The sequence below is a fragment of the Stegodyphus dumicola genome, chromosome 1 (assembly GCF_044657685.1).
Source record: "Stegodyphus dumicola isolate Sdum_Otavi_A_Nest chromosome 1, ASM4465768v1".
NCBI classification, from domain to species: domain Eukaryota; kingdom Metazoa; phylum Arthropoda; class Arachnida; order Araneae; family Eresidae; genus Stegodyphus; species Stegodyphus dumicola.
The window spans coordinates 275,209,583-275,232,449 of record NC_140768.1 but is presented as its reverse complement, the minus strand read 5'-3'; the positions used below and the strand labels follow the sequence as shown (position 1 = coordinate 275,232,449).

Genomic DNA, 22,867 nt, shown 5'->3' with positions numbered 1-22,867 from the left:
CGCGTCTGTTTGTTTGTTTGTTTGTTTGTTTGTTTGTTTGTTTGTAACATCATCTTCTCAAGAACGGCTGGGTGTAGAGCTTAGCGGAAGGTACCGTTGGATTCGTCGTGTCCGTGGGAAGCCATTTTGACCATTGGCATCTTCGTGCGATTATAATTAGCCGAGATATTAATTAAAAACTAATTTTCTCCCTACTTTCCCTACGTTTTTCACTTTCTTACTCGGGTTTTCCCTGTTTTAGGGATTTGGCTGCGTGCCAAATTCGTTTTTCTCGAATATCTCCGGAACGGCGCCGAGTTGGAATTCGAAACGCATATCCCCGGATGCCAAAAAAATCAACAAATCCATCGATACCAGTCCCATCTTCGTACGACAATAATCGGCGGAGTTATTAATTTAAAACTGCGAAATCATTTATTTCAGCGCTAATTCTTCCAAGTGGCAACAGTCTCGGTAGTCGCTTCATATAAAAATGCTTCTAATCGCCAAGGCCCTTCGCCTCTAAAAAACAGAATAAAAAATGAAAATAACTTAAAGGAATAAACTAAAAATAAAATAAAACTAAAAATAGAAACATTCTCTTCATTTAGTTGTCGTTAATTGATTGCAGATTGGTTTAATCGACGTCAAACATAAAATAAAAGTTTTGCTTTCTGGTTTGGCAACAGATCAAATAGAATCAAAAGTTTTGTTTCCTGGTATGGCAACAAAAAAATTTATTTACGAATTTGTGTTTCGGAAGGATAGCGTACGAAAATTTTCTCTGATACCAAATATCGTAAATATTCATATTATTACATATTGCACCTAATCTTTATTTCTTTTTACAGGACATTTGATTGTTTTTTGCATTTATATTTGTAGTTTTAGTACTTTAAAGTAGTATTCTAGACTTTTATATGCTTCTGTTAGGTTAGAACTTGAGAATTCTTAGGAACATCAATTTTTGTGATATATTTAATATTTTCTTCGTATTTTTTTAAAGATATATTCATTCGTATTATATATTTGTGTTTTTGTTGCTTAAAAAATTTCATTTACGTTTTATATTTTTAACATTTTACTGTGTGCGGTAACAACTATCGTTTTAAGGCGATCGAATGTTCTTTTATTAGATGTAGTAGTTCATTTTTGCTTTTAAATTTCAGAATTGATTTCATAGCTTTTTAATTTATCTTTGCATTTATACTTTTATTTATTTTGTGTTTATAATTTTCATTTTGTTTTTACGTGAGTTGTTGTACGATAATAACTATCGTTATAAAGCGATCGAATGTTCTTTTTTTACATGTATTAGTTCATTTTTGCTTTTAAATTTCAGAATTGATTTCATAGCTTTTTAATTTATCTTTGCATTTATACTTTTATTTATTTTGTGTTTATAATTTTCATTTTCTTTATACGTGAGTTGTACGATAATAACTATCGTTTTAAGGTGATCGAATGTTCTTTTTTTAGATGTATTAGTTCATTTTTGCTTTTAAATTTCAGAATTGATTTCATAACTTTTTAATTTATCTTTGCATTTATATTTTTATTTATTTTGTGTTTGTAATTTTCATTTTATTTTTATGCGCATTGTTTTCAGATTAGCTGAATTATTAGAAATATTTTCATGATTGTTATGTGTGCTTAGAATTTTCATAGTATTACCCATATTATTTGGTATTTACCAGCAATTTTGTAATCGGCAAGTTTTGGTTTCAGAATTTTTGACTTTTTTAAATTAAGTAGCTCTTGAGCGGATAAGTTTTCATTTAGTCTGGAATTATTTACATTTAGAATGCATTAACTAATTTTCAGGAGTACTGTTTTAACGAACAAGTTTTTTTCTTTCATCTTTTACGTTCGATTATTACTTTTTTAGTTCAGTTATTGTTTTAGTAGAGTAGTATTTTTTTTTAACACACTGAAATGCCGAAAAGGAAAAGAAGCATTACGGGAGATGCATCGAGAAGACGAAGAGCTGAAGCACAAAGGTTACGGCGAGCTACAGAAAATGAAGAAGAAACCGCTAGCAGACTGAGTGCGCAACCAGAGCGCCAAGCAAACCTACGTGTTCAAGAAACGGAAGAAGAAACCGCTAGCAGACTGAGTGCCAGGCAGAGCGCCAAGCAAACCTACGTGGTCAAGAAACAGAAGAAGAAACCGCTAGCAGACTGAGTGCGCAAGCAGAGCGCCAAGCAAACCTACGTGGTCAAGAAATGGAAGAAGAAACCGCTAGCAGACTGAGTGCGCAAGCAGAGCGCCAAGCAAATCTACGTGGTCAAGAAACAGAAGAAGAAACCGCTAGCAGACTGAGTGCACAAGCAGAGCGCCAAGCAAACCTACGTGGTCAAGAAACGGAAGAAGAAACCGTTAGCAGACTGAGTACGCAAGCAGATCGTCAAGCAAACCTACGTGGTCAAGAAACGGAAGAAGAAACCGCTATGAGACTCTGCACGCAAGCACAACAGCAAGAAAACTTACGCGCTCAAGAAACGGAAGAAGAAACCAGTTCGAGACTCTGCAGGCAATCACATCGGCAAGCAAACCTACGTGCTCAAGAAACGGAAGAAGAAACAAGTAGGAGACTCAGCAGGCAAGTGCAACGTCAAGAGAACTTGCGCACTCAAGAGTCGGAACAGGACGCTACTACACGAAGAACGCAAGACACTGCACGTCACAGACAAGTCAGATCCGAAGAAACAATGTCTGTACGAGAAGACAGGCTACGCAGGAATGCAGCACGACGTTCGCGTAGCACTCTGCACAATGCAGGAAGATGTGCACTCGAAGTTTACGTTGAGCAACACACCGCCGGTTCAATGGAAGCTTCCTGCGATCTCTGCAACGGATTGTTCTTTACGGGAGAAAGGAACGCAAGGGGAAGATACATGCACTGCTGTAACAATGGGAAAATTGTCGAAGCTGAAAGAAGATATCCAGAAGAATGGTGCAATCTAATGAATGGGAACCACCCGTTTTCTGAAGAGTTTTTTGCCAACATACGCACTTACAACTGCCTGCTGAGTTTTGCTTCATTGGGTGCCAATATAGAAATGCCTACAGGTTCGGGTCCCTACTGTTTCAGGATTCAGGCTGCCATATATCATCGGACGAGCCACCTTCATCCGCCTCATCCCGGTCAAGAACAATATGCTCAGCTGTACATTTTAGATTCGGATCAAGCGCTCAGGCAGAGAATGAACATATTTGGAAATGTTGCCCTGAATGCCGAACTGCTGAGACAGTTGGACGCAGTTTTGAGGAACGTTAATCCATATGCCGAAGCCTACAAGATGCTGAAGGAATTCGAAGAAGAAACTCTACGAGAGCAAGGCGCCGAAACTGCTGCGGATATCCGCATGTACATCAAGGGTGAAAGTGTAGGTACGGGCGAACACAGAGGACGTTACAATGCTCCGAAAGAAAATGAAGTTGCAGTCGTCTTCAAGAGTACGGACGGCGCTCCTCCATCGAACCGAGACATCGTGATCCATCCAAGAGGTGGCGGTCTCATCAAAATCAGTACCTTAAATCCCAACTTGGAACCGATGACGTAGGTGCTTTTCTTTCCTCACGGCGACCAAGGATTCAGAGTCGGACAGCAATACACAGAGCTGCAGTTTTACAGTCACAGGGTGTCCGTACGACGAGATTGCTACAACCCGATTTTGTATGGCCGGAAATTGTTTCAGCAGTATCTCGTTGATGCATACGTAAAGGTCGAAGACAACAGGATTGCGTACCTCCGGAGTCATCAGACGAATCTGAGAGTGGAAACTTACATGGGTCTTCCCGATCACATTTACAGAGTTGGTCAAGAGACGGGCGTCCGCCCTGGAATACCGGTTATACTTCCGTCAGCGTTTATAGGAAGCCCTCGCTGCATGCAGCAAAACTATCAGGACTCGATGGCCATTGTGCGCGACTTTGGTAAACCGGATCTGTTTTTGACTTTCACGTGCAACCCTAAATGGCCGGAAATAACAGAAAACTTATTCCCAGGACAGCAGGCTCACGATCGCCCGGACATCGTTTCGAGGGTATTTGACCTGAAAAAAAACAGCTTTGATGCATGATTTGACAAAGAATCACATCTTAGGTGCGACCATTGCAGATATACATGTCATCGAATTTCAGAAGAGAGGACTGCCTCATATGCACCTTTTGTTGTTTTTAGCGGAAGAAGGTAAAATAAGAGATGCGGAGTGCATCGACTCGCTGGTGTGTGCTGAACTTCCAGATGCTACTCGACATCCGGAGCTACACGACATTGTGAAGTCATCGATGATTCACGGACCCTGCGGTGAACTGAATCGAAACTCTCCCTGCATGAGTGATGGTGTATGTTCGAAAGGATTTCCGAAACCGTTTCAGGCAGAAACTAAAGAGAACGTGAACGGCTACCCACTCTACAGAAGAAGGGACGACGGAAACTTTATCGTGATCAAGGGTCATGCCGTCGATAACAGATGGGTTGTTCCTTACAATCCGTATTTATCGAAAAAGTACAACGCCCACATAAACGTTGAAGTATGCAGCTCCATAAAATCGGTGAAGTATTTGTTCAAATATGTGTACAAGGGTCATGATGCAGCTAAAGTTGTTCTGGAAGAATCTGGAGATAGAACTTTAATGTGGGACGAGATCAAATGCTTCTTAAATGCAAGATACGTGTCTGCCCCTGAAGCAGCATGGAGGCTGTTTGAAAAGAGAATGCATTCCAAGTCGCACTCCATCATACGACTACCGGTTCATTTGGAAAACCTGCAGTCCGTCTATTTTGCCGAATCTGAAGAAAGGAATGCTTTCCAGAGAGCTGCCGAGAAAAATACCATGCTCACCGGATGGTTTGAACTGAACAGGACAGTTCCCGAAGCGAATGGTTACCTGTATGCCGAAGTGCCTAAACATTTCACCTGGAGGAATCACGCCTGGCAGACACGAGTTAGACTTGGAGATTACATCATTTCAAGAATGTATTCTGTTAGCCCGAAAGATGTTGAGCGTTTCCATCTGAGGTTGCTGCTGTGTCACGTTAAAGGAGCGAAGAGTTTTGCCGACTTAAGAAATTACGAAGGTGTGGAGTATTCAACGTTCAAGGAAGCCTGCCGTGCGAGGCATCTACTGCAAGACGACGAAGAATGGAAAAATACTCTGGCAGAAGCATCGGCTTTTCAAATGCCACCGCAGCTAAGACAGCTTTTTTGCTTCATCTGTGTTTTCTGCAACCCTGCGGAACCCGTCGCTTTGTGGAATGAATTGAAAGAGTCCCTTTCTGAAGATTTTGCGAGATCTTACTCCTTAGAAGACAGTTTCAGCCTTGCACTGAGAAGTATAGAAGACCAGTTAGAAGTGCACAATGTTTCGCTATGTTCTCTTGGTCTCCCGCAACCAACATTGACTGATGCTGTTTCTCTCGAAGTCCCGCAGTTCGATGTCCAATATGAAAACGAACAAGCCGAAGTGTTGAACGGGATGTTGAATCCTGAACAGAAATTAGTTTACGACTCGGTTTTGGAAGCTGTACGAGATGAGAATCCTAACACACCGAAGACATTTTGTGTTAATGCGTTTGCCGGAGCTGGAAAAATTTTCCTTTTTAGGACGATCCTTCATGCTGTTCGAGGAATGGGCCACGTTGCCATTCCCGTTGCGTGGACAGGTATTGCTGCTATGCTGTTGACCGGTGGAAGAACTGTACACTCTACTTTCATGTTGCCCGTTCCACTTCTGGAAACTTCTTCGTGCCGTGTGAGACAAGATAGCGCTCAGGGAAGGTACTTGAAGACTGCGAAACTTTTCATATGGGATGAATGCACCATAACGCCTCATTATGCTTTGAAAGCTGTCGACAGATTGCTGAGAGACTTGACCGGACTGGATGTTCCTTTTGGCGGTAAAACCTTAGTTTTAGGAGGTGACTGGAGACAAACATTACCTGTTGTCCCACACGGAAACCGAACTTCTGCGATCGAGAGCTGCATCAGGAATTCCTTTTTGTGGCCACATTTCAAACAGTGCACGCTTTCCACCAATATGCGATTGAATCCGGAAGAACAAGAATTTTCAGAATGGCTTCTGCAGTTGGGAGATGGTCGTCTTAGAAATGACAGTGGCTTGGACGAAGATGTTATCGAAATTCCATCTTTGTGTGTGGTCAACAGATCAATTGTAGAAGAAATGTTTGGCTGCGGTAATGAATTCGACTTACAAGACTTGGCCAGTAAAGCGATTTTATGTCCAAAGAACGAGGAAGCTCTGAAGCTTAATGAAGAAATTCTTTCCACGTTTCCAGGTCAAGTTTTCACGCACTACAGTGCAGACTCGGTTATTTGCGATGACGAAGAAGAACAAGAAACGTATCAGCTGGATTTCATCCACAGCCTGACGCCTTCTGGAATGCCACCTCATCGTCTGAATTTGAAAGTTGGAGTTATAGTTATGCTTCTACGAAATCTACATCCATCGGTTGGACTCTGCAACGGAACAAGGCTCATTGTGAAGAGAATTATGCCAAACGTTTTAGATTGTGAAGTCATCTCTGGACAGAATGCTGGATCGAGAGTTTTCATTCCACGTGTTGAACTTTCACCATCAGATTCAAACCTCCCCTTTCAGCTCAAGCGAAGACAGTTTCCCATCAGGCTTGCATTTTGTATGACTATTAATAAGTCACAGGGACAGACGCTTAAGAAAGTTGGAATTTATTTACCGCAACGAATTTTCAGTCACGGAATGCTTTATGTAGCTTTTTCAAGATGTTCGTCTATGAGGAATGTTCGTGTTTTAGTGAAAGACACCAAGAAGCAAGGCCGTTTGATACCCGCATGTTCTAAAGTATTCACAAGAAATATTGTTTACAGGGAGGTTCTGCAGTAAAAAAGTTACTCGAGACATTGAAACAGTGAGATTTTTGCAACACAAAATGAAGTTAATCAAGCCAAAGCAAAAATGAAAAAGATTTGAGGTTTTTGGATGACTGGGATAAATTGAAGCAAGTCAAGATGAAGCTGAAACAGTTTGAGAATGATGCATTAGTCGGCTTTTATGTCTGTTGTTACAAAGTGGAATTTTGGAGTAGTTAGGCAATCGGAAGCTGTATTATTTTTTCAATGTTGTAAATATTTTTTATAAATTTTCCTTTTCAGGTCTACATACAATTGCGTTAATTAATTTTAAAACATTTTATGTATTTTTCTTTTTTAGGTATGTATGGAACTGATTTCAATCACATAAAAATATTTCTTTTTCAGGTGTATATAGAAATGATTTGATTCAAATTAAAATGTTTTTATACATTTCTTTTCAGATGTACATAGAACTTGTAAATACTTTTTTTCAGGTGTATATAGAAATGATTTCATTCAAATTAAAATGTTTTTCTTTTCAGGTGTACATAGAACATGCTAATTTTCCTTTTCAAATGTAAATAATTTTTCTTATTCATTGCATGCATTTTTGTAAACACACACAAATATATATATATCTTAATTGTGCGTGTGTGTATATATATGTATATACAATTGCATCAATATATATATATATATATATATACATATTTATATATAGTGATGCAATTTTGTCTATGATTCTGTAACAGCAGACCAGGGAAGGGGCTGATACCTGGGAGAAAAAATAACCCCCTGGTCGATGAGATTGCAGAGGAGACCCCAGGTGTCAGGCAGTTTATGCCGTCAAAAGCCCACCAATTTTTTTCTGTTTAATTTTTTTTTTCTGTGCAAGTTTTTGAGTTTAATATAAACTTATAACTAAGAAATTATTATTATTATTATTATTATTTCTTTTCAGATAAGTACGGGTTGTAGCTCGCCCATCTGGCGTACTTACTCGGTAGATTTTAAAAATTATTTTCTGTTTTTCTTTGAACTATTCACGCAATAACTGATTTCATTCATATAAAATATTTTGTTTTGCATGATATTTAATATACTCAAGGGATAGGCCTGTAATGTCTTTCCCAAAGTTGTGTCTTTTATAGACATAGGTACAGTAAAATATTTTACGGGTTCACACGACTGACATTTTATGAAACGTTTGGAAAAGTTTCTGTGTGCTGCCCTACTGTGTTATCCAAAGAACAACAGTTGCAGTAGTTGATGATAATGTGTGTACAGCCCCAAATAATTAGAGACAAGGACATTTTGGAGTTTGTTCAAAGCTAAAAAAATATCATTGATGCAGATTCCGACAAAGAAAACGAAATGAATAATGCAGTTCTTGTGAATGATTTTGTTTCATTGATTTTTTATTAAATACATGCCTATATGCATATCTGTGCAAATAAAATGTACTCTAATAAACTTAATTTTGTTGAAAATATGTTTTTTTTTTTTTTTTTCAATATCCTTTAACACGAAAAAATTCTTCAGTCCCTTCAGTTTCGTGTTAATAATAATGAAAGTGAGAAAAACAATTTTAATCATAGATTTAAAATTATTTTTCTGTTTTTGATTTAAATATAAAATATTTCCACAAATTTCACACAGAAACTATTTTAGACACCAGCAAAGAATTGAGTGGGTGCAGCTCGCCCATCTGCAATACTTACTCGGTAGATTTTTAAAATTATTTTCTGTTATTTATTTATTTTGAATGCGATAAAAACAGGCGACTAACTAATTTGGTTTATATGTATGTACATATATATTTTCAAATGTATATACAGGGGATATTGGACACATACAACACTATTGACACAATATGAGCTATATCCACGCAATGATGGAACAAGGTGTGCAGCAGATGCAAGACATGGGCATGATTCACATGATATTTGATATACTCGAGGGATAGGACTGTAATGAGCAAATGAGTTTGTTCCACAAAGTTGCGTCTTTTACAAACACCCAACATTCGAATCCCAGTGAACGGGGTGGCTGCATGGGTGTTTTTGTTATTTTCCCCATGCGTATACGAGCCACTTTCCTTTAAAAAGCCGACAAGAAGGCATCCCTCCCCTTAGGCAGATTGCACTCGAGTGCTTTGCCGTAGCTGAATACGTTACACCACTACTTTACACACGGAAGTAAAAATGACGCTTCCTGTGGTCGTTACCTAATTATTCAAAATATTTTGATAATTGTTATCTGTTCTTAGAATTTCCATAGCATTGCACATATTATTATTTAAATTCTGTTATTTACCAGCAATTTTACAATCTGCAAGTTTTGGTTTTACAATTTTTGATTTTTTAAAATTAAAACCTTCTTATACAATTTGCAAATGAGTTCATTGCCAAACATTCCCTTTCATATTACATCTGAAGAACTGTTGTAGCATTATGCAACAAACATTTCGCTGTTCATTAAAATATAGGAACACATTTCACTCACATTTTGATTAGAATTTGATGTAGATTGAAAAGTTGTTTTCAACTCAGCTGCCTTTACACTCGCAGTTGTATTCACAATTGATTTTCACGCTGGACTTTCATCATTTGTCATATCCACTAAAGGAGATTTATTTTTTAAGTGTCAGCAATTTTTTCTGCAGTAACAGCATCTACAAATGACCATCTGCCATGAATATTCTTCACACATGCACGAGTTTTATTTTAGAACCACTGATGCTTTGGGTTTATGATACTACTTGCTAATAGTATGCATTATGATAGCATACGTAAAACGAAAGAAATTTACCAGTATAATCAAAATAGAACAAATTCACGACTAAAATATTATCAAGAGTCTTAGAAGACCCTTCGAAGAACATTTTTAGAAGGTAAACAAAGATAACTGACGAAAACCCACGCTTGAAAAATGTAAACAAACGCCGCCGAAAGCAGTTACAGTTACGACTAAGATCAAAGGTTTGCTCGCAGTTAAAAGTATTACTTCCGAGAATGAGAAAATGGTAGAATAATGCTTTTAAATGTTTTCTACAATTTTACAGGCATTTAAATGCCAGTATATATTTACTGTTATGAAACATAATTACGAAAGAGATGTTAAGTATAAAATTTATAGACAGAAGTTGGAGTTTACCAAAAAGCATTTAAATAAAGGAATTTTAACGAGTATACTGTTGGAATATCACGCCCGAAAATTTTCGCGATTACACTTCGTACAAGCGGCTAAGCTGTTAATTCGCTGAACACTGGTAGTTCGGTCAAACTTTCTAATCCCGGCGAGCGGGCTGGCTGCATGTGTGTTTTCGTGATTTTCCGCATGGAGAAAATACTGCATGCATACTTTAATAAAGCAGGCGCAGCAAACATAAAATCGTTGTACACTGTTAGTTCGGTTCAACTTTCGAATACCACGAAGGCATCCGTCCCCTGAAGTAATGGGCTTCAGCCCGCTCAGCTGGCGGGCTTGCCCGCTAGTCTATACTATTAAAATCTGTGTGCCTCTGTCTGTTTGTGTGTTTGTAACATCATCTTCTCAAGAACGGCTGGGTGTAGAGCTTAGCGGAAGGTACCGTTGGATTCAGAATTCCCATGGCTCGCCATATTGACCATCGGCATCTTCGTGCGACTTTAATTAGCCGAGATATTAATTAAAAACTGCTTTTTCCCCTACGTTTCCCTACGTTTTGCACTTTCTTTCACCCGTTTTCCCTGTTTTAGGGATTTGGCCGAGTGCCAAATTCGTTTTTCTCGAATAACTTGGGAACGGCGCCGAGTTGGAATTCGAAACGCATATCTCCGGATTCGAAAAAAATCAACAAATCCATCGATACCGGTCCCATCTTCGTACGACAATAATCCGCGGAGTTATTAATTAAAAACTGCGAAAACAATAATTTCGGCACTCAGTCTTCCGAGTGGCAACAGTCTCGGCAGTCGTCGGAGATAAAAATGCTATGGGAACGCCAAGGCCGTTCGCCACTAACAAACTAAGAATAAAAAATTAAAATAACTTAAAGGAATAAACTGAAAAGCTAACATAAAACTAAAAATAGAAACATTCTCTTCATTTAGTTGTCGTTAGTTGAATGTAGATTGGTTTATGCCCTTGATAAGTCGAGTAAATGACGTCATAGATAAAATAAAAAGTTTTGTTTCCCGGTCTGGCAACAGATCAAATAGAATCAAAAGTTTAGTTTCCTGGTTTGGCAACAAAAAATTTATTTACGAATTTTGGATTTGGAAGGAGACCGTCGCAATTTTTTCCAGCATTTCAAATTTCGTAAATATTCTTATTATTACTCATTGCACTTAATCTTTATTTCTTTTTACAGGATATTTGATTGTTTTTTGCATTTATATTTGTAGTTTTAGTAATTTAAAGTAGTATTTTAGACTTTTATATGCTCCTGTTAGTTTAGAACTTGAGAATTCTTCGGAACATTAACTTGGTGACTCTTTTTATATATTTAATGTATTATTTTGTATTTTTTTAAAGATCTATTCATTCGTGTTTTATATTTCTGTTATTGTTGGTCGATAAATTGCATTTACATTTTATATTTTTGACATTTTCCTGTGTGCGATAACAATTATCGTTTTAAGGCGATCGAATGTTCTATATTTTATTAGATTTGTTATTTTGTTAGGTTTGTTATTTGAATTTCAGAATTGATTTCAGAAGTTCCTAATTTATATTTGTATTTATACCTTTTATTTATTTTGTGTTTAGGTTTTCATTTTCTGTTTATGTGCATTGTTCTCAGATTGACCTAATTATTAGAAATATTTTCATAATTTTTATCTGTGCTTGGAATTTTTCATAATATTACCCATATTATTTCTTATTTGCCAGCAATTTTTTAACAGGGAAGTTTTTGTTTTACATTTTTGATTTTTTAAAATTAATTTGCTCTTAAGTGGAAAATTTTTCATTTAGTCTAGGATTATTTTAAAATTTGTGTTGTATACATATAGAATGCATTAATTTTTTTTCCAGCAGTATTGGTTTAATGAGCAATTTTTTTCTTTCATCTGCGTAGTCAATTTTTTGAGTCGAGTTAATATTTTAGTAGTGCTTTTTTTAACGTACTGAAATGCCGAAACGGAAAAGAGGCATTACAGGAGATGCATCAAGAAGACGAAGAGCTGAAGCACAGAGTTTACGGCGAGCTGCAGAAAATGAAGAAGAAACTGCTGCGAGACTGAGCACGCAAGCGCGTCGGCAAGCAAACCTACGCGCTCAAGAAACGGAAGAAGAAACCGCTACGAGACTCGGCAGGAAAGCTCAACATCAAGAAAATTTACGTGCTGCAGAAACGGAACAAGAAACCATTAGGAGACTCAGCAGGCAATCCCAATGTCAAGAAAATTTGCGTGCTCAAGAAAGTGAAGAAGAAACCAGTAGGAGGCACAGACTGGACTCTCATCGTCATCGTCAAGTTCGAGCGGAAGAGTCGGAAGAGGACGCTGCTACACGAAGAACGCGAGACGCTGCACGCCACAGACAAGTCCTATCCGAAGAAACAATGTCCGTACGAGAAGACAGGCTACGCATGAATGCAGCACAACGTTCACGCAGCACTCTTCACAATGCAGGAAGATGTGGACTCGAAGTTTATGTTGAGCAACACAGCGCCGGTTCAATGGAAGCTTCCTGCGATCTCTGCAACGGATTGTTCTTTACGGGAGAAAGGAATGCAAGAGGAAGATACATGCACTGCTGTAACAATGGGAAAATTGTCGAAGCTGAAAGAAGATATCCAGAAGAATGGCACAATTTAATGAATGGGAACCACCCGTTTTCTGAAGAGTTTTTTGCCAACATACGTACTTACAACTGCCTGCTCAGTTTTGCTTCATTGGGTGCCAATATAGAAATGCCTTCGGGTTCGGGTCCCTACTGCTTCAGGATTCACGGTGCCATATATCATCGAACGAGCCACCTTCATCCGCCTCATCCCGGTCAAGAACAGTATGCTCAGCTGTACATTTTAGATTCGGATCAAGCCCTCAGGCAGAGAATGAACATATTTGGAAATGTTGCCCTGAACGCCGAACTCCTGAGACAGTTGGACACAGTTTTAAGGAACGTTAATCCATATGCGGAAGCCTACAAGATGCTGAAGGAATTCGAAGAAGAAACTGTACGAGAGCAAGGTGCCGAAACTGCTGCGGATATCCGCATGTACATCAAGGGTGAAAGTGTTGCTGCAGGCGAGCACAGGGGACGTTACAATGCTCCGAAAGAAAATGAAGTTGCAGTCGTCTTCAAGAGTACGGACGGCGCTCCTCCATCGAAACCGAGACATCGTGATCCATCCGAGAGGTGGCGGTCTCATCAACATCAGTACCTTAAATCCCAACTTGGAACCCATGACGTACGTACTTTTCTTTCCTCACGGCAAGCAAGGATTCAGAGTCGGACAGCAATACACAGAGTTACAGTTTTACAGTCACAGGGTGTCCGTACGACGAGATTGCTACAACCCGATTTTGTATGGCCGGAAATTGTTTCAGCAGTATCTCGTGGATGCATACCTAAAAGTTGAAGGCAACAGGATTGCGTACCTCCGGAGCCATCAGACGAATCTGAGAGTGGAAACTTACATGGGTCTTGCCGATCACATTTACAGAGTTGGTCAAGAGACGGGCGTCCGCCCTGGAATACCGGTTATACTTCCGTCAACGTTTATAGGAAGCCCTCGCTGCATGCAGCAAAACTATCAGGACTCGATGGCCATTGTGCGCGACTTTGGTAAACCGGATCTGTTTTCGACTTTCACGTGCAACCCTAAATGGCCGGAAATAACAGAAAACTTATTCCCAGGACAGAAGGCTCACGATCGCCCGGACATCGTTTCGAGGGTATTTGACCTGAAGAAAACGGCTTTGATGCAAGATTTGACAAAGAATCACATCTTAGGTGCGACCATTGCAGATATACACGTCATCGAATTTCAGAAGAGAGGATTGCCTCATATGCACCTTTTGTTGTTTTTAGCGGAAGAAGACAAAATAAGAGATGCAGAGTGCATCGACTCGCTGGTGTGTGCTGAACTTCCAGATGCTACTCGACATCCGGAGCTACACAACATTGTGAAGTCATCGATGATTCACGGACCCTGCGGTGAACTGAATAGAAACTCTCCCTGCATGAGTGATGGTGTATGTTCGAAAGGATTTCCGAAACCGTTTCAGGCAGAAACTAAAGAGGACGTGAATGGCTACCCACTCTACAGACGAAGGGACGATGGAAACTTTATCGTGATCAAGGGTCATGCCATCGATAACAGATGGGTCGTTCCTTACAATCCGTATTTATCGAAAAAGTACAACGCCCACATAAACGTTGAAGTATGCAGCTCCATAAAATCGGTGAAGTATTTGTTCAAATACGTGTACAAGGGTCATGATGCAGCTAAAGTTGTTCTGGAAGAATCTGGAGATAGAACTTTAATGTGGGACGAGATCAAATGCTTCTTAAATGCAAGATACGTGTCTGCCCCTGAAGCAGCGTGGAGGCTGTTTGAAAAAAGAATGCATTCTAAGTCGCACTCCATCATACGACTACCGGTTCATTTGGAAAACCTGCAGTCCGTCTATTTTGCCGAATCCGAAGAAAGGAATGCTTTCCAGAGAGCTTCCGAGAAAAATACCATGCTCACCGGATGGTTTGAACTGAACAGGACAGTTCCCGAAGCGAATGGTTACCTGTATGCCGAAATTCCTAAACATTTCACCTGGAGGAATCATGCCTGGCAGACACGAGTTAGACTTGGAGATTACATCATTTCAAGAATGTATTCTGTTAGCCCGAAAGATGTTGAGCGTTTCCATCTGAGGTTGCTGCTGTGTCACGTTAAAGGAGCGAAGAGTTTTGCCGACTTAAGAACTTACGAAGGTGTGGAGTATTCAACGTTCAAGGAAGCCTGCCGTGCAAGGCATCTGCTGCAAGACGACGAAGAATGGAAAAATACTCTGGCAGAAGCATCAGCTTTTCAAATGCCACCGCAGCTAAGACAACTTTTTTGCTTCATCTGTGTTTTCTGCAACCCTGCGGAACCCGTCGCTTTTTGGAATGAATTCAAAGAGTCCCTTTCTGAAGATTTTGCGAGATCTTACTCCTTAGAAGACAGTTTCAGCCTTGCACTGAGAAGTATAGAAGACCAGTTAGAAGTGCACAATGTTTCGCTATGTTCTCTTGGTCTCCCGCAACCAACATTGACTGATGCTGTTTCTCTCGAAGTCCCGCAGTTCGATGTCCAGTATGAAAACGAACAAGCCGAAGTGTTGAACGGGATGTTGAATCCTGAACAGAAATTAGTTTACGACTTGGTTTTGGAAGCTGTACGAGATGAGAATCCTAACACACCGAAGACATTTTGTGTTAATGCGTTTGCCGGAGCTGGAAAAACTTTCCTTTTTAGGACGATCCTTCATGCTGTTCGAGGAATGGGCCACGTTGCCATTCCCGTTGCGTGGACAGGCATTGCTGCTGTGCTGTTGACCGGTGGAAGAACTGTACACTCTACTTTCAAGTTGCCCGTTCCACTTCTGGAAAATTCTTCGTGCCGTGTGAGACAAGATAGCGCTGAAGGAAGGTACTTGAAGACTGCGAAACTTTTCATATGGGATGAATGCACCATGACGCCTCATTACGCTTTGGAAGCTGTCGACAGATTGCTGAGAGACTTGACCGGACTGGATGTTCCTTTTGGCGGTAAAACCTTAGTTTTAGGAGGTGACTGGAGACAAACATTACCTGTTGTCGCACATGGAAACCGAACTTCTGCGATCGAGAGCTGCCTCAGGAACTCCTTTTTGTGGCCACATTTCAAACAATGCACGCTTTCCACCAATATGCGATTGAATCTGGAAGAACAAGAATTTTCAGAATGGCTTCTGCAGTTGGGAGACGGTCGTCTTAAAAATGACAGTGGCTTGGACGAAGACATTATCGAAATTCCATCTTTGTGTGTGGTCAACAGATCGATAGTAGAAGAAATGTTTGGCTGCGGTAATGAATTCGACTTACAAGACTTGGCCAGTAAAGCGATTTTATGTCCAAAGAACGAGGAAGCTCTGAAGCTTAATGAAGAAATTCTTTCCACGTTTCCAGGTCAAGTTTTCACGCACTACAGTGCAGACTCGGTTATTTGCGATGACGAAGAAGAACAAGAAACGTATCAGCTGGATTTCATCCACAGCCTGACGCCTTCTGGAATGCCACCTCATCGTCTGAATTTGAAAGTTGGAGTTATAGTTATGCTTCTACGAAATCTACATCCATCGGTTGGACTCTGCAACGGAACAAGGCTCATTGTGAAGAGAATTATGCCAAACGTTTTAGATTGTGAAGTCATCTCTGGACAGAATGCTGGATCGAGAGTTTTCATTCCACGTGTTGAACTTTCACCATCAGATTCAAACCTCCCCTTTCAGCTCAAGCGAAGACAGTTTCCCATCAGGCTTGCATTTTGTATGACTATTAATAAGTCACAGGGACAGACGCTTAAGAAAGTTGGAATTTATTTACCGCAACGAATTTTCAGTCACGGAATGCTTTATGTAGCTTTTTCAAGATGTTCGTCTATGAGGAATGTTCGTGTTTTAGTGAAAGACACCAAGAAGCAAGGCCGTTTGATACCCGCATGTTCTAAAGTATTCACAAGAAATATTGTTTACAGGGAGGTTCTGCAGTAAAAAAGTTACTCGAGACATTGAAACAGTGAGATTTTTGCAACACAAAATGAAGTTAATCAAGCCAAAGCAAAAATGAAAAAGATTTGAGGTTTTTGGATGACTGGGATAAATTGAAGCAAGTCAAGATGAAGCTGAAACAGTTTGAGAATGATGCATTAGTCGGCTTTTATGTCTGTTGTTACAAAGTGGAATTTTGGAGTAGTTAGGCAATCGGAAGCTGTATTATTTTTTCAATGTTGTAAATATTTTTTATAAATTTTCCTTTTCAGGTCTACATACAATTGCGTTAATTAATTTTAAAACATTTTATGTATTTTTCTTTTTTAGGTATGTATGGAACTGATTTCAATCACATAAAAATATTTCTTTTTCAGGTGTATATAGAAATGATTTGATTCAAATTAAAATGTTTTTATACATTTCTTTTCAGATGTACATAGAACTTGTAAATACTTTTTTTCAGGTGTATATAGAAATGATTTCATTCAAATTAAAATGTTTTTCTTTTCAGGTGTACATAGAACATGCTAATTTTCCTTTTCAAATGTAAATAATTTTTCTTATTCATTGCATGCATTTTTGTAAACACACACAAATATATATATATCTTAATTGTGCGTGTGTGTATATATATGTATATACAATTGCATCAATATATATATATATATATATATACATATTTATATATAGTGATGCAATTTTGTCTATGATTCTGTAACAGCAGACCAGGGAAGGGGCTGATACCTGGGAGAAAAAATAACCCCCTGGTCGATGAGATTGCAGAGGAGACCCCAGGTGTCAGGCAGTTTATGCCGTCAAAAGCCCACCAATTTTTTTCTGTTTAATTTTTTTTTTCTGTGCAAGTTTTTGAGTTTAATATAAACTTATAACTAAGAAATTATTATTATTATTATTATTATTTCTTTTCAGATAAGTACGGGTTGTAGCTCGCCCATCTGGCGTACTTACTCGGTAGATTTTAAAAATTATTTTCTGTTTTTCTTTGAACTATTCACGCAATAACTGATTTCATTCATATAAAATATTTTGTTTTGCATGATATTTAATATACTCAAGGGATAGGCCTGTAATGTCTTTCCCAAAGTTGTGTCTTTTATAGACATAGGTACAGTAAAATATTTTACGGGTTCACACGACTGACATTTTATGAAACGTTTGGAAAAGTTTCTGTGTGCTGCCCTACTGTGTTATCCAAAGAACAACAGTTGCAGTAGTTGATGATAATGTGTGTACAGCCCCAAATAATTAGAGACAAGGACATTTTGGAGTTTGTTCAAAGCTAAAAAAATATCATTGATGCAGATTCCGACAAAGAAAACGAAATGAATAATGCAGTTCTTGTGAATGATTTTGTTTCATTGATTTTTTATTAAATACATGCCTATATGCATATCTGTGCAAATAAAATGTACTCTAATAAACTTAATTTTGTTGAAAATATGTTTTTTTTTTTTTTTTTCAATATCCTTTAACACGAAAAAATTCTTCAGTCCCTTCAGTTTCGTGTTAATAATAATGAAAGTGAGAAAAACAATTTTAATCATAGATTTAAAATTATTTTTCTGTTTTTGATTTAAATATAAAATATTTCCACAAATTTCACACAGAAACTATTTTAGACACCAGCAAAGAATTGAGTGGGTGCAGCTCGCCCATCTGCAATACTTACTCGGTAGATTTTTAAAATTATTTTCTGTTATTTATTTATTTTGAATGCGATAAAAACAGGCGACTAACTAATTTGGTTTATATGTATGTACATATATATTTTCAAATGTATATACAGGGGATATTGGACACATACAACACTATTGACACAATATGAGCTATATCCACGCAATGATGGAACAAGGTGTGCAGCAGATGCAAGACATGGGCATGATTCACATGATATTTGATATACTCGAGGGATAGGACTGTAATGAGCAAATGAGTTTGTTCCACAAAGTTGCGTCTTTTACAAACACCCAACATTCGAATCCCAGTGAACGGGGTGGCTGCATGGGTGTTTTTGTTATTTTCCCCATGCGTATACGAGCCACTTTCCTTTAAAAAGCCGACAAGAAGGCATCCCTCCCCTTAGGCAGATTGCACTCGAGTGCTTTGCCGTAGCTGAATACGTTACACCACTACTTTACACACGGAAGTAAAAATGACGCTTCCTGTGGTCGTTACCTAATTATTCAAAATATTTTGATAATTGTTATCTGTTCTTAGAATTTCCATAGCATTGCACATATTATTATTTAAATTCTGTTATTTACCAGCAATTTTACAATCTGCAAGTTTTGGTTTTACAATTTTTGATTTTTTAAAATTAAAACCTTCTTATACAATTTGCAAATGAGTTCATTGCCAAACATTCCCTTTCATATTACATCTGAAGAACTGTTGTAGCATTATGCAACAAACATTTCGCTGTTCATTAAAATATAGGAACACATTTCACTCACATTTTGATTAGAATTTGATGTAGATTGAAAAGTTGTTTTCAACTCAGCTGCCTTTACACTCGCAGTTGTATTCACAATTGATTTTCACGCTGGACTTTCATCATTTGTCATATCCACTAAAGGAGATTTATTTTTTAAGTGTCAGCAATTTTTTCTGCAGTAACAGCATCTACAAATGACCATCTGCCATGAATATTCTTCACACATGCACGAGTTTTATTTTAGAACCACTGATGCTTTGGGTTTATGATACTACTTGCTAATAGTATGCATTATGATAGCATACGTAAAACGAAAGAAATTTACCAGTATAATCAAAATAGAACAAATTCACGACTAAAATATTATCAAGAGTCTTAGAAGACCCTTCGAAGAACATTTTTAGAAGGTAAACAAAGATAACTGACGAAAACCCACGCTTGAAAAATGTAAACAAACGCCGCCGAAAGCAGTTACAGTTACGACTAAGATCAAAGGTTTGCTCGCAGTTACTTCCGAGAATGAGAAAATGGTAGAATAATGCTTTTAAATGTTTTCTACAATTTTACAGGCATTTAAATGCCAGTATATATTTACTGTTATGAAACATAATTACGAAAGAGATGTTAAGTATAAAATTTATAGACAGAAGTTGGAGTTTACCAAAAAGCATTTAAATAAAGGAATTTTAACGAGTATACTGTTGGAATATCACGCCCGAAAATTTTCGCGATTACACTTCGTACAAGCGGCTAAGCTGTTAATTCGCTGAACACTGGTAGTTCGGTCAAACTTTCTAATCCCGGCGAGCGGGCTGGCTGCATGTGTGTTTTCGTGATTTTCCGCATGGAGAAAATACTGCATGCATACTTTAATAAAGCAGGCGCAGCAAACATAAAATCGTTGTACACTGTTAGTTCGGTTCAACTTTCGAATACCACGAAGGCATCCGTCCCCTGAAGTAATGGGCTTCAGCCCGCTCAGCTGGCGGGCTTATTAAAATCTGTGTGCCTCTGTCTGTTTGTGTGTTTGTAACATCATCTTCTCAAGAACGGCTGGGTGTAGAGCTTAGCGGAAGGTACCGTTGGATTCAGAATTCCCATGGCTCGCCATATTGACCATCGGCATCTTCGTGCGACTTTAATTAGCCGAGATATTAATTAAAAACTGCTTTTTCCCCTACGTTTCCCTACGTTTTGCACTTTCTTTCACCCGTTTTCCCTGTTTTAGGGATTTGGCCGAGTGCCAAATTCGTTTTTCTCGAATAACTTGGGAACGGCGCCGAGTTGGAATTCGAAACGCATATCTCCGGATTCGAAAAAAATCAACAAATCCATCGATACCGGTCCCATCTTCGTACGACAATAATCCGCGGAGTTATTAATTAAAAACTGCGAAAACAATAATTTCGGCACTCAGTCTTCCGAGTGGCAACAGTCTCGGCAGTCGTCGGAGATAAAAATGCTATGGGAACGCCAAGGCCGTTCGCCACTAACAAACTAAGAATAAAAAATTAAAATAACTTAAAGGAATAAACTGAAAAGCTAACATAAAACTAAAAATAGAAACATTCTCTTCATTTAGTTGTCGTTAGTTGAATGTAGATTGGTTTATGCCCTTGATAAGTCGAGTAAATGACGTCATAGATAAAATAAAAAGTTTTGTTTCCCGGTCTGGCAACAGATCAAATAGAATCAAAAGTTTAGTTTCCTGGTTTGGCAACAAAAAATTTATTTACGAATTTTGGATTTGGAAGGAGACCGTCGCAATTTTTTCCAGCATTTCAAATTTCGTAAATATTCTTATTATTACTCATTGCACTTAATCTTTATTTCTTTTTACAGGATATTTGATTGTTTTTTGCATTTATATTTGTAGTTTTAGTAATTTAAAGTAGTATTTTAGACTTTTATATGCTCCTGTTAGTTTAGAACTTGAGAATTCTTCGGAACATTAACTTGGTGACTCTTTTTATATATTTAATGTATTATTTTGTATTTTTTTAAAGATCTATTCATTCGTGTTTTATATTTCTGTTATTGTTGGTCGATAAATTGCATTTACATTTTATATTTTTGACATTTTCCTGTGTGCGATAACAATTATCGTTTTAAGGCGATCGAATGTTCTATATTTTATTAGATTTGTTATTTTGTTAGGTTTGTTATTTGAATTTCAGAATTGATTTCAGAAGTTCCTAATTTATATTTGTATTTATACCTTTTATTTATTTTGTGTTTAGGTTTTCATTTTCTGTTTATGTGCATTGTTCTCAGATTGACCTAATTATTAGAAATATTTTCATAATTTTTATCTGTGCTTGGAATTTTTCATAATATTACCCATATTATTTCTTATTTGCCAGCAATTTTTTAACAGGGAAGTTTTTGTTTTACATTTTTGATTTTTTAAAATTAATTTGCTCTTAAGTGGAAAATTTTTCATTTAGTCTAGGATTATTTTAAAATTTGTGTTGTATACATATAGAATGCATTAATTTTTTTTCCAGCAGTATTGGTTTAATGAGCAATTTTTTTCTTTCATCTGCGTAGTCAATTTTTTGAGTCGAGTTAATATTTTAGTAGTGCTTTTTTTAACGTACTGAAATGCCGAAACGGAAAAGAGGCATTACAGGAGATGCATCAAGAAGACGAAGAGCTGAAGCACAGAGTTTACGGCGAGCTGCAGAAAATGAAGAAGAAACTGCTGCGAGACTGAGCACGCAAGCGCGTCGGCAAGCAAACCTACGCGCTCAAGAAACGGAAGAAGAAACCGCTACGAGACTCGGCAGGAAAGCTCAACATCAAGAAAATTTACGTGCTGCAGAAACGGAACAAGAAACCATTAGGAGACTCAGCAGGCAATCCCAATGTCAAGAAAATTTGCGTGCTCAAGAAAGTGAAGAAGAAACCAGTAGGAGGCACAGACTGGACTCTCATCGTCATCGTCAAGTTCGAGCGGAAGAGTCGGAAGAGGACGCTGCTACACGAAGAACGCGAGACGCTGCACGCCACAGACAAGTCCTATCCGAAGAAACAATGTCCGTACGAGAAGACAGGCTACGCATGAATGCAGCACAACGTTCACGCAGCACTCTTCACAATGCAGGAAGATGTGGACTCGAAGTTTATGTTGAGCAACACAGCGCCGGTTCAATGGAAGCTTCCTGCGATCTCTGCAACGGATTGTTCTTTACGGGAGAAAGGAATGCAAGAGGAAGATACATGCACTGCTGTAACAATGGGAAAATTGTCGAAGCTGAAAGAAGATATCCAGAAGAATGGCACAATTTAATGAATGGGAACCACCCGTTTTCTGAAGAGTTTTTTGCCAACATACGTACTTACAACTGCCTGCTCAGTTTTGCTTCATTGGGTGCCAATATAGAAATGCCTTCGGGTTCGGGTCCCTACTGCTTCAGGATTCACGGTGCCATATATCATCGAACGAGCCACCTTCATCCGCCTCATCCCGGTCAAGAACAGTATGCTCAGCTGTACATTTTAGATTCGGATCAAGCCCTCAGGCAGAGAATGAACATATTTGGAAATGTTGCCCTGAACGCCGAACTCCTGAGACAGTTGGACACAGTTTTAAGGAACGTTAATCCATATGCGGAAGCCTACAAGATGCTGAAGGAATTCGAAGAAGAAACTGTACGAGAGCAAGGTGCCGAAACTGCTGCGGATATCCGCATGTACATCAAGGGTGAAAGTGTTGCTGCAGGCGAGCACAGGGGACGTTACAATGCTCCGAAAGAAAATGAAGTTGCAGTCGTCTTCAAGAGTACGGACGGCGCTCCTCCATCGAAACCGAGACATCGTGATCCATCCGAGAGGTGGCGGTCTCATCA

At 38.5% G+C, this 22,867-nt stretch overlaps 1 protein-coding gene across 3 annotated transcripts in view; it reads right to left on the bottom strand.

Annotated features, from left to right (window-relative positions):
• The window catches only part of LOC118190988 (stress-activated protein kinase JNK-like), a 249,078-nt gene that overhangs the window by 18,382 nt on the left and 207,829 nt on the right, over nt 1-22,867 (bottom strand). The gene's annotated exons all lie outside the window — the stretch shown is intronic.